We start from the raw sequence: 17,909 nt of genomic DNA, 5'->3' as shown, positions 1-17,909 counted from the left end.
TCAAAATGAGCTTCCTCTTACAATGGGCAAGTATATAACAAGTGAAATTGGTTAGGGAAGCCATACTTTACTATTAGAAAATCTCATATGAACTATTTTTCTCCAGCTCCCCGACTATATTCTTCCGCACTCTTGGCCCATTGTGTGAAATACTTCCTCTGTCGGCTTTTCCAATCGAGACACAATTTGCTGGATGAGATAGACCCCTGTGTCTGGCCAAATCATCCCAGCGCGGTGGTGGAAGAAATTGAATTTTCCTATGAATATGTGATTGGCTGGGATGTGGTCTCAGTATTCACGGAGTTGTGCTAATCCACGGCGGGGAACATAAACACAGCCGTGACGGTATGGCGCTAACACCGGCCAGCAGCTGCCGTCACACACACCCCAGGATGAAATGCACGCACACACACACAAACACACACACACACACACACACACACACACACACACACACACACACACACACACACACACACACACACACACACACACACACACACACACACACACACACACACACACACACACACACACATTGTACATACATACACACGAGACGGGAGGCAGCAGCTGTGTTTGTCTGTGTGTGTCTGTTTGTGTATGCCTGTCATTGTGTTGGCGTCGCGTGTGTGCGCACATGTGTGTGTAAGTGCACACAAGTGAGTGTGTGTGTGCTATTTATGCTAGACTTATGATTAATATAGTCGTTTGGGACTCTTGTTCAGACATGCTCGTGCTCTCTGTCCACTCATAGACCTTTCATAGACCACTTGTGATCCCACAGTAATTCAATCCTATACCCAGCTAGCCCATTTGGTTCCTTGGAAGTTGTGGGAATGTATGTTTTTGGTTTCATGTTCGTTGTGGGCATGAAGCCATACGTTTCCTGACCGGTAAAACAATGTTTTTAAGCATTCTGAGGACAGAAGTGAACATTTTGCCTGTTTTGGGAGCTTTTATTTTTAGTTTGCAGGGAGATTTTGAGAACGTTTTACTCTGGTTCCTTGAAAGTTTTCCTCTGAGGTTTTATGAACCTTTTGCTGCAGTGGGCTAAATCAGAGTCACACAGAGTGTTTCTTGGTAGTCTTAAAAAAAAATCTACTTGTACCATGTCAGATAGAGTTGAAATGTATTACATTTTGAGTATTCATCCCAATATTACACTTTATATATATCACAGAAGACTGAAATATAACTCAACTGTTTGACATAGAAACACCAGAGTTTGTGCATTTAAAAAACAAACATATGTTTATTAATTATGAAAAACATTCCACCCATGAGGCCACGAGAAGGCAATTTTGTTATTTGACTGCAGGAACGGGCTAACGCACAGAGAATGAAAACTGTATGTTATTTTAAGGTTTTTGAATAATGTCCTTAAAACATTCACTGAATGTTCCAATAAGACTTTTAACAACAGTGCCAGCTTATTTTGGGGTCACCCTTTTTGAACTCCCAAGTACAGATAGAACCCATGGAAATTCCTTTAAATGGAACCATGAGGAAACCTGTAGGAAATGTTACGCTGAAGTACTGAAATTCCCACAGAAGAACAATGTTTCTTAAACTTCTTGGAACAATTTGAGAACATGACTTTAAATAGAAGCACGAGGAGAATCTGTAGTAAACATTATAGTGAAGTTCTAAAATTCCCACAGAAGAATGTTGTTTCTTCACATTTTCAGAACAATTTGAAAACATGACTTGAAAATAGAACCATGAGGAAACCTGTAGGAAACGTTACGATGAAGTAGAGGAGAGTGGGGGTAAATGGAGACATTTTTTTACATTCAGCATCACTCCATTATGGAAAATACAGCATTCTATCTAACAAAGATATCTACATATATTTCAAGATATTGTGTATTCCTGGAAATAATCAGAATTCATTTAAGCATTACAATTTTGAAAACATAACTCGTCCAAAAAAGTGGTCTCTTGGCACAATTTACCCTGGGTATGGGATAAGTTGAGCCATGGGACATGACAAGTCAAGCTGCCTACACATTTCTGTAGTGAATGAAATATTACCATTATCTTAAACATTTTTTTAACCAGGTTTGCATCCAACATTTTTATGTGACTAAAGTACATTGGATTAAAAAAATAAAATAATTACAGGCCTGATAGAAACAGCAACTTTGTCGGTAAACTCTCCAAATGTTTACAAAAACAAAATATTTTTGTGTCTGTAAAATGTTTTGTGCGATAAATTGTGGTGGAAATGCTTTTATGCGCAAGTATTGATAAGATTAAAATCATGTTGAAGTAAACTTGGAGTCACACAATGATATGTTGTGAAAGTTGTGGGAAGGTTATATGCAAAATAACCATCGGACAACCACGCTCTCAACCAGCTCGAAGAAACATTTTGTTTTCAGAACATTATGTTCTATCTGGGTAGTGTCTGCTTGGCTAATGCCTATCACATATTTATCTTTATGCTTAAGTACCTCTTGAGTTTGCTCCTATGGCGGCATTGGCGTCTCCACTGAACACTTCAAACCACTTCCTTTGTAGCACCTGTGCTGCTGCAGAAAAATTATATAATTCTCTGATTTATTTTAGGGAAGCAGTAATGAGTGTACTGGAAAGGGGAGCTAATGCCTCTGGGCTTGTCTCCCATGTCAGGCAATGCTACGGAGTATGAGTCTCTCTCTCTCGCTCTCTCGCCTGCTGCCATATCCTCCACCACACACACACACACACACACACACACACACACACACACACACACACACACACACACACACACACACACACACACACACACACACACACACACACACACACACACACACACACACACACACAGTCACTGTGGAATAACACCTGTGAGTCAAACTCAATGGATCTCCCCCTCAGCACCAGCTCAGCTTTGTTCATAACTGAGTGGGTTTGTTATTTATAACCATATTTCTCTCTCTCTCTCTCTCTCTCTCTCTCTCTCTCTCTCTCTCTCTCTCTCTCTCTCTCTCACTCTCTCACTCTCTCACTCTTTGTCTCTTCCCAGCGCTTCACAGCACTTTACAGCTTCTGTCCCTCAAGTCAAAACGGAGCCTTCAGGAGTTAGCTCTGTTCTCCGTCCACCCAAGTGACCTTTAAAACTTATCTCGTAACAATGGAGAGGCATTCACTGTTTGCCAGACTGTATGCCACTCAACAGGGCAGTTCTGATAGCCCTGTAATACCACTTGACTTCAGCGATTGTAATAAGGAGCATCGGCTGTCATCAGCCACGCCTTTCCACATGACATTCATGTGCTACACATGAATAACCGGATCCGTTTCCTTGTAGCAGATCTGTGTAATTTGATAAAACTGTGGATATTAGAACCTTCCTGTCACTCTATATACCGAAGGGCAATGAATCTCCTCACTAGGCTGGAATCTTGTCTGTTGACTAGAATTTATTCCATGTGACCCCTCTAAGTTTTCCTATATCAGGTATCTGAATCAAACCCAGGTTCAAAACCTTTAGCTGTGTGTGATTGAGCTCACCTGGCGCAGTGGAACCAATTGGAGTAGTCACAAAAGGACAAACTCAAGCTAATTCAAGCACACACTCTTGAACCTAGGTCTGGTCAGAATGGTGTAGGCCTGCTGTTGCGTGTGTTAAGTCTGACCATGCGTAAGATTTCAAAAAGTCCTTTTGACATAGTCAAAAGTTTTACAATCCCCCTCCGACTGAGACAAAGCACGAGGAGTCCTTGGAAGAAAGTGAACTCCGATCCCGACCAAACCCAACGACTGAAAAATATATTCAAATCATAATCCAACGACTTGAGACATTATGAGGAAAAACTCGAAACAGCCGGATGACACCATATTTGATGGGCCTCTCAAGTGTAACTAACCACACGCCCTCTGAACTGGATCCAATACTGGGTTCCCCTTTTTACATTCTCTCCCATCGCACCACAGATCTTACCCTCTCTCCCTCCTTTCCTCCCTCTATCCCTCCTCCCATCCTGACTTCCATTGTGTCCGCCCAGAGCCCCTATACCTACCCAGACAATAAAATGTAACCTGGCACGTCTGAGAGCCAAATGCTTGGGGTAGAGAAAAGATTGCACCGATGCCCACACACACAAGAAAAGAAGGGGGGGGGGGGTAAATCTGATAATGGCTTCCTCTGCAGGATATAGGCTTCTTCCTGGGAGCATTGTGGCACAGCACCCTATTCATCTACCGGGCTTAGGCCCTGTCCTGTAATTACATATTCTTCATGAGGTTATATCAGTGGAGCCTGGGTATATGAGAATGCTGGTCAACAGACATAGGTGTGGGATGTTTAGAAACAAGCTCAAAAGGTGGGTTTTGTAACCCCCCCCCAGACCAGATAGGAGACATGAGGAAGCAGAGGAATGGAGCAAGAGAGAGGGCTTCCTTGTTGTTTGTCACAGAGATAAGAATGAAAGAGGCCATCAGAGGAGTGCACAGTATCATTGAACCAACAGCTATTGTTTGGCCAGTTTCTCACCCCACATTACATTGTTGCTCACTGTTCCTGAATCCTGGCACAGAGGACTGAGTGTCCATGCCTTTCTTCTCATGATCCCCTCGGCTGGATGAAATAACATTACCTATGACATGTGATCACTTCCTGATACGGTGGCTGTTTCTATATGGCACCCCATTACTTTTGACCAGGGCCCATAAGGCTAGCGAATAGGGTGCCATTTGGAACAGTCTATGAGAAGTGCAGACTGGCAACTAATTATTTTCGCAAAGATCTCCCAATGCACCAGTTAGTAAACTCAAGTTAGGATTTGGCTATATGTATGTAGCTCTGATGCTTGTGTGAGTTTTTCGTTTCTATCTATTCCGAAGAGTGTAATTAAAATGGCAACACTTTGTAATCGCTGTTGACTGCGGTTATGGCAAATGTCTTCATTTGCCTTGGTGGTTGCATTGTCTACAGAAAGTTGAACTAAGGTGCTTTCACCCTCAGCTGGTTGACGGCCTCCTGTCACACTAGCCCAAGGGGCTGGATATCTGACTCCCCATTCACAGTGATCCACTCCCACGTCTCCTTGTGTTGGTGTGTGTATGTTTGAGCAAAAAAACTCACTACTGTAAGTTGCTCTGGATAAGAGTGCCTGCTAAATGACCACATTTTTGAAAACAATATCTAAATGTGCGTGTGCGTGTGCGTGTGTGTGTGTGTGTGTGTGTGTGTGTGTGTGTGTGTGTGTGTGTGTGTGTGTGTGAACATTTTGAGGAGCTCAGTCAATTGGCCTGAGAGAGGAAAACACAAAGACTTTCTTTCTTTAGTTCCTGAATGGAGGAATTCTCTGAAGCTCTTTCCCAATTGGGAAAATCTCCTCTGTCTGTTCTTTTCCCCCACACAGATATGAACGCAAGCACGAACACACACACACACACACACACACACACACACACACACACACACACACACACACACACACACACACACACACACACACACACACACACACACACACACACACACACACACACACATTTGTTTTTACTATCCTTGTGGGGACCAAATAATTGATTCCCATTCAAAATCCTACTTTCACTAACCCTAAACCAAACCCTTAACCTTAAAGCAAATGTAAAAAAATGTTGGCCACATGCGCCAAATATAACTGGTGTGTGGACTTGACCCTGAAATGCTTGCTTACGAGCCCTTTGTAACAATGCAGAGCTTAAAGATTAAATCAAAGAGTTACACAATTCAAATAAAATACACAAGAATGGAGCTGTACACAGGGAGTAGCAGTACAAGGTCAATGTGCAGAAGTATGAGGTGTTGGAGGTAGATGCGTCATCAGGGTGGATCAGGAGAAGAGTGAAGTGAAGAACAAAGCAGCAGCAGCGAATGATGAGTGTAGAATGTGTGTGTGTGTTGTGTCGGTCTGCGCGTTGTGTGTTATGTGTGTGTGCGTATGTGTAGGGTATGTGAATGTGTGTGGGAGTGAGTGCGTATGTGGTTTGTATATATAGTCCAGTGCAGGGGCAGGCAACCCTGTTCCTGGAGTGCCACAGGTCCTGCAGGATGTTGGTCCAACTAGGCACCACACCTGACCAACTAAGCTAATTGATCAGTTCAGTGATTGCCTAAATTCAACACACCTGGTTTACCAGGTCGATTAGAATCGAGGGACCAGGGTTACTTACCCCCGGTCTAGTGAATGTGTGTAGAGTCAGTGCTGGTAGTCTGAGTACCATTCATTTACTATTTAGCATTCTGGCTATTTAGCAGACTTCTGGCTTGGGGGTAGAAGCTGTCTCGGAGCCTGTTGGTCCGAGAGACGATGCTCCGGTACCGTTTGCTGGACGGTTACAGAGTGGACAGTATATGGCTTGGGTGGCTGGAGTCTTTGGCAATTTTTTGTGGCTTCCGCTGACACTGCCTGATAAAGAGGTCCTGGATGGCAGGGAGCTTGGCTTGATGTACTGGGCCGTCCGCACCACCCTCTGCAGCGCCTTGTTGTCAAGGGTGGTGCATTTGCCATACCAAGCAGTGATGCAGCCAGTCAAGATGCTCTCGATGGTGCAGCTGTAGAACATTTTCAGGATCCGAGGTCCCATGCCAAATCTTTTCAGCCTCCTGAGGGGGAAGAGACGCTGCCGTGCCCTCTTCACGACTGTGCGGGTGGGTGTGGACCATATTAAGTCCTTCGTGATGTGTACGCCAAAGAACTTGAAGCTCTCGAATCGCTCCACAGCAGCCCCTTAGATGTAGATAGGTGCGTGCTCTTCCCTATTTCTCATATAGTCCATGATCAGCTCCTTGGTCTTACCGACGTTGAGGGAGAGGTTGTTGTCCTGGCACCACACTGCTAAGTCTCTGAACTCCTCCCTGTAGGCTGACTAATCGCACAGGGTGATCAGGCCTACCACCGCTGTGTCGTCAGCAAACTTGATGATCAAATCAAATTGTATTGCTCACATACACATGGTTAGCAAATGTTAATGGGAGTGTAGTGAAATGTACAGTAACATGTAATCTAGCAATTCCACAACAACTACCTTATACACACAAATCTAAAGGGATGGAATAAGAATATGTACATGTAAATATATGGATGAGCGATGGCTGAGCGGCATAGACAAGATGCAATAGTATATACATACAGTATGAGATGAGTAATGTAAGATATGTAAACATTATTTAAGTGGCATTATTTAAAGTGATTAGTGATCCATTTATTAAAGTGGCCAATGATTCGAGTCTGTATGTAGGCAGCAGCCTCTCTGTGTTAGTGATGGCTGTTTAACAGTCTGATGGCCTTGAGATAGAAGCTGTTTTTCAGTCTCTCGGTCCCAGCTTTGATGGGCCTGTACTGACCTCGCCTTCTGGATGGTCAGCTGGGTGAACAGGCCGTGGCTCGGGTGGGTGATGTCCTTGATGATTTTTTTTGGCCTTCCTGTGACATTGGACGCTGTAGGTGTCCTGGACGGCAGGTAGTGTGTTACAATCTCAGACGACTCTCTGGAAGGCAACCCTTCCCCTAATTTTGTCTACCTTGTTGTCTAGAGACTGGACATTGGTGAATAATATACTCAGAAGCGGTGGGTGGTGTGCAGCCTTCGAAGTCTGACTAGGAGGGGTTGGTGTTGGAGTCATGCGAGGCCATGAATTTGTGGGTGAACAGCGAGTACAGGAGTGGACTAAGAACACACCCCTGATCCCTAACTTTAACTCCAAACCCCTTTAAAGCTAAACCTCACCCTAGTTTTTTAGTTTAGTTTATTAACTCTACCATTAGAAAAAAACAAAAACAAGCACACGTACAGCTTGAAAAAGTCATACATGCACATGAGTAAAATCATGGAGGATAACACACAATAAAGTCTGGGACATATTTCCATTGTGGTCCTCTTGAGACAAGATGGCTAGACAAGATCGAACACAGTTAAACACAGTGTGGCAGTGAAATAGTGAAACCAAAACATCTCATCATTGCAGTTTACATCATAGGGGTTATTCATACGGGCACAGAAGACATAAAACATGTTTTTTACTTTATGTTTAAAGCTGCCCAGAGAGGACGTTGTTTTTATAGGCAGAGGCAACTCATTCCATTCTGAGGCTCCAGTATACAAGAAAGTACTGTACCTTTCCCAGCATTACTCCTGAACCTGTATAAGCACAGATAAGCAACACCTGCTGCTATGATTGTGTGCATCCCTAACACAACAGGGAAGTAATAACTTAGATATCTGGGCGCAGGATCATAAATACTCCTGTAATCCAAACCTAGTCTGGGACACCCTAGCCTCATCAGGCAGCCAGTTTAGTTCCTGAAAGCAGCTCCTGCCTATGTGTGCCTAGACTCACCTTCAATACTACCCTGATCAGATTTTTCTGGGCTATCTGGAGCTTCCCCTTCGTAAGTTTAGATAAGCCCCCAAACCAGGAAGTGCTAGTGTAGGCAAAGTGGCATTGAATGAGGGCAGTGGCTAGCACTTTCATGGAGTCCTTATCAAGCAGCTTGGACTTTCTAGCCCAAAACTTCCCTAGCACTTTATTGGCCATGTTCACACCTCCCAAGCTTCCATCAAAGATCCATCCCAGGTAGATAACAGAGGTTTAAGTAGTCAGCACCTCACCCCCTAACTCCACTCTGATTATTTCAGAGGACATACCCTAACTTCTAAGCCTAACCCCAATTGTAACCCTATCCCTAAACCTAACCCCTAAGCCTAAAATATCCTTTTTACTTGTGGGGACCAGCGAAATGTCCCCACTTTTGCCTTGTTTAACTATCCTTTTGAGGACTTCTGGTCCCCAAAAGGATAGTAAAACCAAAAACACACACACACGACACACACATCAGGTCCCATGAGCTCTGTGAGATTTCAAATCAACAGCGATCACAGCAACGGGATGTCAACTGATCGAATTCTGCTCATCCTCCAAGTCTCAGTTCCATTCGCGCAATTCCATGGTATTGGAATTACACTTTGACTCAGATTTGTCACTTTAAAATGTATGCCAAAAAACAAACATTGATTTCAAAGTTTAACAAATCATACAACTCCATGCACAAGGACAACTTTGACCATATTTAAACAGAAAATGTCACAAAAACACATTTACTGGAAGAACTGTGCAAATGCAACGTTTGGTAACAGAATTACGGTAAAATCTGTCTGTTTTTTTTGTGACAACATTTTCCAAAAACTGTTAGATATCTGTTCCAAATTAAGATGTCTGCACAAAGAATGGGGTGTCTGCTATGACATGACACCTTGTGTTTGAAAAATTTATTTTGTGTATTTTGATCATTGAACTACAGTAGGTGAAGTGGATTTACATCCAGTAACTGAATTACGGTAAATGAATTACATCATGGGTACCTGATCTGTACTATACAGAAATGCATAATTTTGGATATGAATACCATTACCTTCATGGTGATGTATCCTGAATAGGTACACAAAGTTAGAAATTATTATCTTATTATTATCTTATTTAGCATATTTGGGTATTTTTTTAATAAGCTCTGCCGCCAAACACCACCACATTTGGTTGGTCCGAACCAGACCAAATTTGTACCAATCATAGACGTCTATATTTCACATCACAGTACAGCACAGTAGAGTAGAGCACAGCAGAGTAGAGCACAGCAGAGGAACAGTACAGTAAAGTACAGTCAAATCAAATCAAGCTTTATTTATATTGCACGTTTCAGACATGAATGGAACGCAATGCGCTTTACATGAACAAACATAAATAAAAAACAAATGAAAATAAAAACAGAAATATTTATTACACAACAATCATAAGAGGATAAAAAACGAAATAATAATAATAATAAAAACTGAAAGACTAAGCACCCTAAGGAACAGCAAAAAATAAAAAGGTGTGTTTTAAGATCTCTTTTAAATATGTTAAAGTTAAGTTTTGGCCCCCTTTAGGTGCTCGGGCAGACTGTTCCAGAGGCACGGGGCATAGTAACTAAACCTATCCTTGCCTCTTGGTCCTAGGCTTTTGGATAGTTAAAAGGTCAGTGCCAGAGGACCTGAGGTACCTACTGGGTACATAACTCAAAAGCATGTCTGATTGGGGTGCAAAACCGTGGATTGATTTAAAAACCAACGGAATAATCTAAAACTCACAGGTAGCCAGTACAGATACCTTAAAACCTGATGTAATGTGTGCTCTTCATCTGGTCTTGGTCAGTACCCGTGCTGCAGAATTCTGTATGTTTTGCAGTTGACCAATGGCTTTTTTTTGGGTAGACTAGACAGCAGAGCATTACAGTAGTCAAGCGTGCTTTTAATAAAAGTACGGATGAGCCTCTCTGTATCAGTCTGAGATAGAAACGTCCGTACCTTGGCAGTGTTCCTCGGGTGGTAAAAATATATTTTGGTCACATTCCCGATTCGAAATTGAGTTCAGAATCCAAAATGACACCTACATTTTTTACCTGGTGTGTGATTTAAAATGTGCTGCCAGATTCTCTCTCTGTACTTTGGCTCCAATAATAAGTACCACGGTCTTGTCTTGATTTAGCTGGAGGAAGTTGTGAGTCCTCCAAGTAGTTAAAAAACTAATACATTCGAATAATGTATCTGTTGAACTAAAATCTTCCGGTTGTGGTAAAGTTGTGGATCGTCTGTGTAGCAGTGAAAATCAATGCCTTGCTTTCTGATAATACTGCAATGGGTAACAAATATAACCTGAACAGTGGCGTGTAATCATGGATGCCAAGGGAAGTCAAGATTCTTCCAAAAAAATGCATTTGAGCGAATGAAACAGCGCCCCCTCTGTCTCAGTATGTTTAGCCCTTCTATCTGATGCTGTCTGGTCAAAAATAGTATGATATTGTTGTTGTTCGTAGCATTGAATGCAAGGGAAGCCAGCGAGCATTTGGCGTCCCTTGATGAAAAAAAATATAAAATAATAGCCAGTCAACGTTGAAGTAAACTAGGTGAGCTCATTACCAGTGACATTACCAATTACCAGTGACTTGCTCAAAACGAAAGTGGACAGATGCTATGCTACAGGACTGTTTTGCTAACACAGACTGGAATATGTTCCGGGATTCATCCAATGGCATTGAGGAGTGCCCTCAGATGAACCATCAAACAAGTAAAGCGTCAATACAAGATTAAGATTGAATCCTATTACACAGGCTCTGACGCTTGTCGGATATGGCAGGGCTTGAAAACTATTACGGACTACAAACGGAAACCCAGACGCGAGCTGCCCAGTGACGCAAGCCTACCAGATGAGCTAAATACCGTTTATGCTTGCTTCGAGGCAAGCAACAGTAAAGCATGCACAAGAGCACCAGCTGTTCTGGATGACTGTATGATAACGCTCCCAGTAGCCGATGTGTGCAAGACCTTTAAACAGGTCAACATTCCCAAAGCGGGGCCAGACTGATTACCAGGACGTGTACTCAATGTATGCGGACCAACTGCCAAGTGTCTTCACTGACATTTTCAACCTCTCCATGACCGATTCTGTAATACCTACATGTTTCAAGCAGACCACCATAGTCCCTGTTCCCAAGGAAACTAAGGTAACTTGCCGAAATGATTACCGCCCCGTAGCACTCACGTCGGTAGCCATGAAGTGCTTTGAAAGGCTGGTCATGGCTCACATTAACAACATACTCCCTATTACCCTAGACCCACTCCAATTCGCATACCGTCCCAACAGATCCACAGATGACGAAGTCTCAATCGCACTTCACACTGCCCTTTCCCACCTGGACAAAAGGAACACCTATGTGAGAATGCTGTTCATTGACTACAACTCAGCGTTCAAAACCATAGTGCCCACAAAGCTCATCACTAAGCTAAGGTCTCTGGGACTAAACACCTTCCCCCGCAACTGGATCCTGGACTTCCTGACAGGCCTCGCCCAGGTTGTAAGGGTAGGCAACAACACGTCTGCCACGCTGATCCTCAAAACTGGGACTCCTCAGGGGAGTGTACTTAGTCCCCCCCTGGACACCCTGTTCACCCACGACTGCGTGGACAAACATGACTCCAACTACACAACTACAACACCATCATTAATTTTACAGATGACAACAGTGGTAGGCCTGATCACCGACAACGATGAGAGCCTATAAGGTGGAGGTCAGAGACCTGGCTGTGTGGTGCCAGGACAACAACCTCTCCCTCAACGTGAGCAAGACAAAGGAGCTGATCGTGGATTACTGGAAAAGGTGGGCCGAACAGGACCCTATGAACATCGACAAGGTTGTAGTGGAGCGGGTCGAGAGTTTCTAGTTCCTTGGTGTCCACATCAACAACAAACTAGAATGGTCCAAACACACCATGACAGTCGTGAAGAGGGCACGACAAAGCCTTTTCCTCCTCGGGAAACTAAAAAGATTTGGCATGGGTCCTGAGATCCTCAAAAGGTTCTACAGCTGCAACATTGAGAGCATCCTGACCGGTTGCATCACTGCCTGGTATGGCAATTGCTCGGCCTCTGACCCTAAGGCACTTCAGAGGGTAGTGTGTACAGCCCAGTACATCACTGGAGCAAAGCTGCCTGCCATCCCGGACCTCTACACCAGGCGGTGTCAGAGGAAAGCCCTGAAAATTGTCAAAGACCCCAGCCACCCCAGTCATAGATTATTCTCTCTACTACCACATGGCAAGCGGTACCGGAGTGCCAAGTCTAGGACAAAAAAGCGTCTCAACAGTTTTTACCTCCAACCAATAAGACTCCCGAACAGGTAACCAAATGGTTACCCGGACTATTTGCATTGTGTGCCCCCCCCCAACCCCTCTTTTACACTGCTGCTACTCTCTGTTTATCTTATATGCATAGTCACTTTAACTATACATTCAAGTACATACCACCTCAGTTGGCCCGACAAACCAGTGCTCCCGCACATTTGCTAACAGGGCTATCTGCATTGTGTGCCCCCCCCCCAACCCCTCTTTTACGCTGCTGCTACTCTCTGTTCATCATATATGCATAGTCACTTTAACCATACCCGCATGTACATACTACCTCAATATGCCTGACTAACCGGTGTCTTTATATAGTCTTGCTACTCTTATTTTCAAATGTCTTTTTGCTGTTGTTTTATTTCTTTACTTACCAACACACACACATACACCTTTTTTCCCCGCACTATTGGTTAGAGCCTATAAGTAAGCATTTCACTGTAAGGTCTACACCTGTTGTATTCGGCGCACGTGACAAAAACTTTTATTTGATTTGATTTTCCTCCTTCAGAGACTGAATAGATTTGGCATGGGTCCCCAGATCCTCAAAAAGTTATACAGCTGCACCATCGAGAGCATCCTGACCGGTTGCATCACCGCCTGGTATGGAAACTGCTCGGCATCTGACCACAAGGCACTACAGTGGGTAGTGTATATGGCCGAGTACATTCCTGGGGCCAAGGTTCCTGCCATCCAGGACCTTTATATAATAGGCGGTGTCAGTGGAAAGCCCAGAAAATTGACTCCAGTCTCCAGTCACCCAAGTCATAGACTGTTTTCTCTGACATGTGGACTGACGATTTTAGAAAAATAGGCACGGTGGACTTTTGGTTTATCTCCCTCTAAAAACAGAAATAAATCATTCTATATAACAAACTGGCTTTATTTTCAAATTAGTAAGAATGTCTCACCCCATGTTCAAGAATGTCTTTTTTTCCTTTATTCAGATTACAATCGCTCACTTTCGGTTATTTGAAACGAAATCATCTCCGAAATATCGTTATTATTTTAAAAAGTAATAGAAAGTCGGTTGGAATTTCAGTTAAAAAAAATAAACTTGTCTGTCAGCCCTGCATTAAAGGCCAAAAATTGGTTCAAGAAAATTGTGACCAAAACAGTTACAGCCGTAGAGATTGCAAAAAAGTTGGGAAGAGATTTTCGATGTAGCAATTCCATGGCACATGATTTATGAATTGACACGCAATTTAAAGTTTATTGTAACCTACTATATTATAAGTCCACGCCAGTTTCTTCCAGGGTTAGGACTGTAACCACCAAAGGACTTGAAAATGAGCCGGAACTGAGAGGATCACCGAAACTAAAGGTAATTTTGTTTCAGTGCATTTTCTTTAAAAACATGTATATAGCCTATCAATGTGTAGGTATACTGTGTAATACCATCGATAATTGTGTACTAAAAATGTGAATGTGCTTTTGCAGAGCGTACAACCATGCCGACACCCATCCGTGGAGATCAGTGGACAAAGGGCTGGACAACAGGCTGCACTGAAAAACCACATGGTTCCCAAGAAAGCGGTTAGTTTTGCTTGATTCTTAAAATGTGTTTCTAAACACAGCATTGTGTGTTGGAGTGACTTTTAATTCTTAATTGATCTACCGTTTCTATCATAGGCCATTGTAATCAAAGGGGTGCTCAGGGCGGAACCATTCTGTTCATCTGATGAAGGTGCATATGGATCAGATTCAAACTTTGAAGACCGAGATCGAGTCATTGAAGGCAGACCAGCAGAAAGAGCAACATTCTCTAAGGGCAAAGATACGGGCGACAACTGATGCATTGGTCCAGAGCCAGGCAGTATTGGCGGAGATTCAGGCGAAGAATGGCGCATTGAAGAGGGCGAGGAACGAGATGGAGTCACAATCCGTGCCAGGCACACCGGTGAGCTCTGGAACTCCACCTCTGACAGGCAGTCACATCAATCGCTTTATTGTTGAATCATTTAAGGCTCCTTTCTGTGCGGGAGTTCTTTTAAGATGAAAGTAGGCTAATGAAGGCAACAAGTTGTTTCTTACTGGAACACCCAAAGTCATCCACTTGTTATAATAGGATTTGAAGCATTAGCCTACCTGTGTGTGGTCAACTATTTCAGCACTGTTTCGCACTGCTCTGAGACAAGCATGGGGACTAGTCTTGATATAAATCAATGATATTTTTTATTTTCACTGAATCTCCGTTTGGGTATTGGTTAGACTAGAATTAGGTGTGGAAAAGTTAGGATTATTTTTTGCTGTCCGTCAATGATTCCCAACCAAATGTGAAGAGCTTGAGCAATTTTGACAAAAACTATGAAAATGCATGTATATGTTACCCTAAGAGTTGTGCACAATCTCACATTCAATGTATATCTGCAGATTTTGTGAGTTTTTCTGTGTTTTTGTGTGGCTTTACCGTGTTTACTATGTACTGTAGGCTATGTGTACTTGTTAGACTGCACAGTAGCCTAATAAACATCTTCATTTGAAATATTTTTTTTTACCATGGTAGATGCTGTGTTTTTGGTTGATGGCCAATATTAAAAACTGTCATATGCATTTGTGCATTCAATTGCTTTATTGTTTAATTATTTAAGGCTCCTTCTCTTCTCTGTGCTGGAGTTCTTTTAAGAATGAAGTAGGCTAATGAAGGCAACAAATTGTTGCTTACTGGAACACCCAAAGTCATCCACTTGTTATAATCGGATTTGAAGCAATAGCCTACCCGCGTGTGGTCAACTATTTCAGCACAGTTTCATGCTGCTCTGAGACAAACATAGGGACTGGTCTTGATAAATCAATGAGATTTTTTATTTTCACTGAATTTCTGTTTAGGTGACTTGCAGTCACCTCGTAGCCTACTCCCGACCGGCCACGTTGTACAGCGTCAACTTTTGAAAGCCAGTCTCCGCTTCCCCCGCAGATTAACAAAACTTTTTCTCTCTTTCTTATTCTCCTATTCCCTCAGCTATACATCCATGGCTCTTCCTACAGCATCTGCCTACATCTAATCCTTGTTCGGTGTTACTGAATCAGGCGCTGTCTGTCAGATGTATAATTTTTTTGTTTTTCTTGTCATAGAAACAGCGTTATATCAATCAAATTAATTAAGCTACATTTCTTAAAATCAATCCCATATACTATATTCTTAAATTCTTATTCTCTGGCACAGCCAAAATTAAAAACAGTCAAATGCTTCTCAAAGATGCACTCTGGTGGTCAAACTAGCACTAACTAGCATTAATGGCAACAATGACTGACACTTAAATTAAGTAATGTGACATAGAATTCTGCGGCAGCCTGCAAGCTGTGCTGCAGTACGATGCAATTTTTAAAGGAAGAACCACAGTACACAGAAATCAGAAACATGGACAACCACATAATTTAGCTTACATTGGATTGGACTAAATCGTTTTTGGTATCTTTTTGTTGTCACTGTATTAGACTAAGCATAGTTGATGAGATGTTGTTGAAATGTGGAAGTTGAGGATGTGGAAGGTGCTGGAATAGTGGAGGCAGTGCCTGTTTTTTCGTGACTTGCGGTAACTCTCCGTAAATCAATAGTAGTTTAGTAGTCTGAAAAAGTCAGAAACATTACATGCTGTAGGTCATGTAACTGTTTGTTACATACAACATGTTTTGTGGACTTCACCGGACAGATGTTTCTCTCCGGCTGTAAGGCATCAAAAGGTGAACATTTTGAAAGGGGGTAGTGACTTTCTTTACCTACTGTATATGCCAAGTTGCTCTCTCAGAACATCATAATGGACCTGAAACTTTGACTTCCTCCATTTCCACTCTGCCATTCTGCAATCAGTCTTTAATTGATTACGTTTCCTCACTCATCCAATGGGCTCTCTGTTTGGATGTGACTTTTTTCAACCTCACATGAGCTATGGCATCAATGGTTTCCCTTCATTTGCTATTAAAGTTATCAACTAAATCGTCACAAGAGGAAAGCAGGATACGTGATGGTTTGTTGTTCATACACTCAATACAATCTGTAGCAACTTCAGAGGTATGATAGTGTTTCTTAATAATGTGTTCAGTGTTACCCTGAGCTATGAGCAACAAGGTATTAAAAAAGGAGTGATCAGATAAAGCAGCATCAACAATAGAGGATATGTCAATAGAAAGCCCCTTGGTAATAACCAGGTCCAGAGTATGGCTGCGGTTATGGATGGGCCCAGTAACATGTTGGATAAAGTACATAGAGCTCAAAAGATTCAACTTCAATTGCAATCAACTTTGCACTCCATAATGAGGCCATTCACAAGAACGGTTTTGCTAGTGATTGCTCTAACATTTGAAAGTGCCATATTCAATGAGTGTGGGCCACTCTGCCCCTTGGGCATCTGCCGAGAGGTAACCAAAAGTTAACAACCAAATTATTAACGTTACAACCACATTTTCTGACAGTCTCCAATCTATCAGAATGGTAGGATGTGACAGTTTGTATAAAGTCTCTAGAAGGTGGAGTTAAAGGAACATCAATTAGGTTACTCACAATAACCATAGTACCATTTCCACAGAAGTTGATATGCTTTCCAAGTCCTCTGTTGATTATTCTGACAGGGAGGACCTGAGCACTACCAGACCCTGTCTTCAGTCTCTAAAATCAAATTTATTTTCAAATCAAATTTATTTATATAGCCCTTCGTACATCAGATGATAAATCAAAGCGCTGTACAGAAACCCAGACTAAAACCCCAAACAGCAAGCAATGCAGGTGTTGATGCTCGTTGGCTAGGAAAAACTCCATAGAAAGGCCAAAATCTAGGAAGAAACCTAGAGAGGAACCAAGCTATGAGGGGTGGCCAGTCCTCTTCTGGCTGTGCCGGGTGGAGATTATAACAGAACATGGCCAAGATGTTCAAATGTTCATAAATGACCCGCATGGTCAAATAACAGGTCTGGGACAGGTAGCACGTCCGGTGAACAGGTCAGGATTCCATAGCCGCAGGCAGAACAGTTGAAACTGGAGCAGCAGCACGGCCAGTTGGACTGGAGACAGCAAGGAGTCATCATGCCAGGCAGTCCTGAGGCATGGTCCTAGGGCTCAAGTCCTCCGAGAGAGAAAGAAAGAAAGAAAGAGAGAATTAGAGAGAGCGTACTTAAATTCACACAGGACACCGGATAAGACAGGAGAAGTACTCCAGATATAACAAACTGACCCTAGCCCCCGACACATAAACTACTGCAGCATAAATACTGGAGGCCGAGAC

The 17,909-nt window shown here is 42.7% G+C and overlaps 1 protein-coding gene and 1 long non-coding RNA gene across 6 annotated transcripts in view; both read left to right on the top strand.

Moving 5' to 3' along the window:
- The window catches only part of LOC135510736 (VPS10 domain-containing receptor SorCS2-like), a 326,373-nt gene that overhangs the window by 12,523 nt on the left and 295,941 nt on the right, over positions 1-17,909 (top strand). The window lies entirely within an intron of this gene.
- Positions 4,384-15,243, top strand: LOC135510738 (uncharacterized). Its single transcript, XR_010451148.1, has 3 exons — positions 4,384-14,014; positions 14,131-14,226; positions 14,323-15,243. It is a non-coding gene; the product is annotated as an uncharacterized LOC135510738 (long non-coding RNA).

The sequence above is a fragment of the Oncorhynchus masou genome, chromosome 23 (genome assembly GCF_036934945.1).
Source record: "Oncorhynchus masou masou isolate Uvic2021 chromosome 23, UVic_Omas_1.1, whole genome shotgun sequence".
Classification (NCBI taxonomy): Eukaryota; Metazoa; Chordata; class Actinopteri; order Salmoniformes; family Salmonidae; genus Oncorhynchus; species Oncorhynchus masou.
Note: the sequence above shows the minus strand (reverse complement) of the source record. Positions and strands in the feature narration are given on the sequence as shown.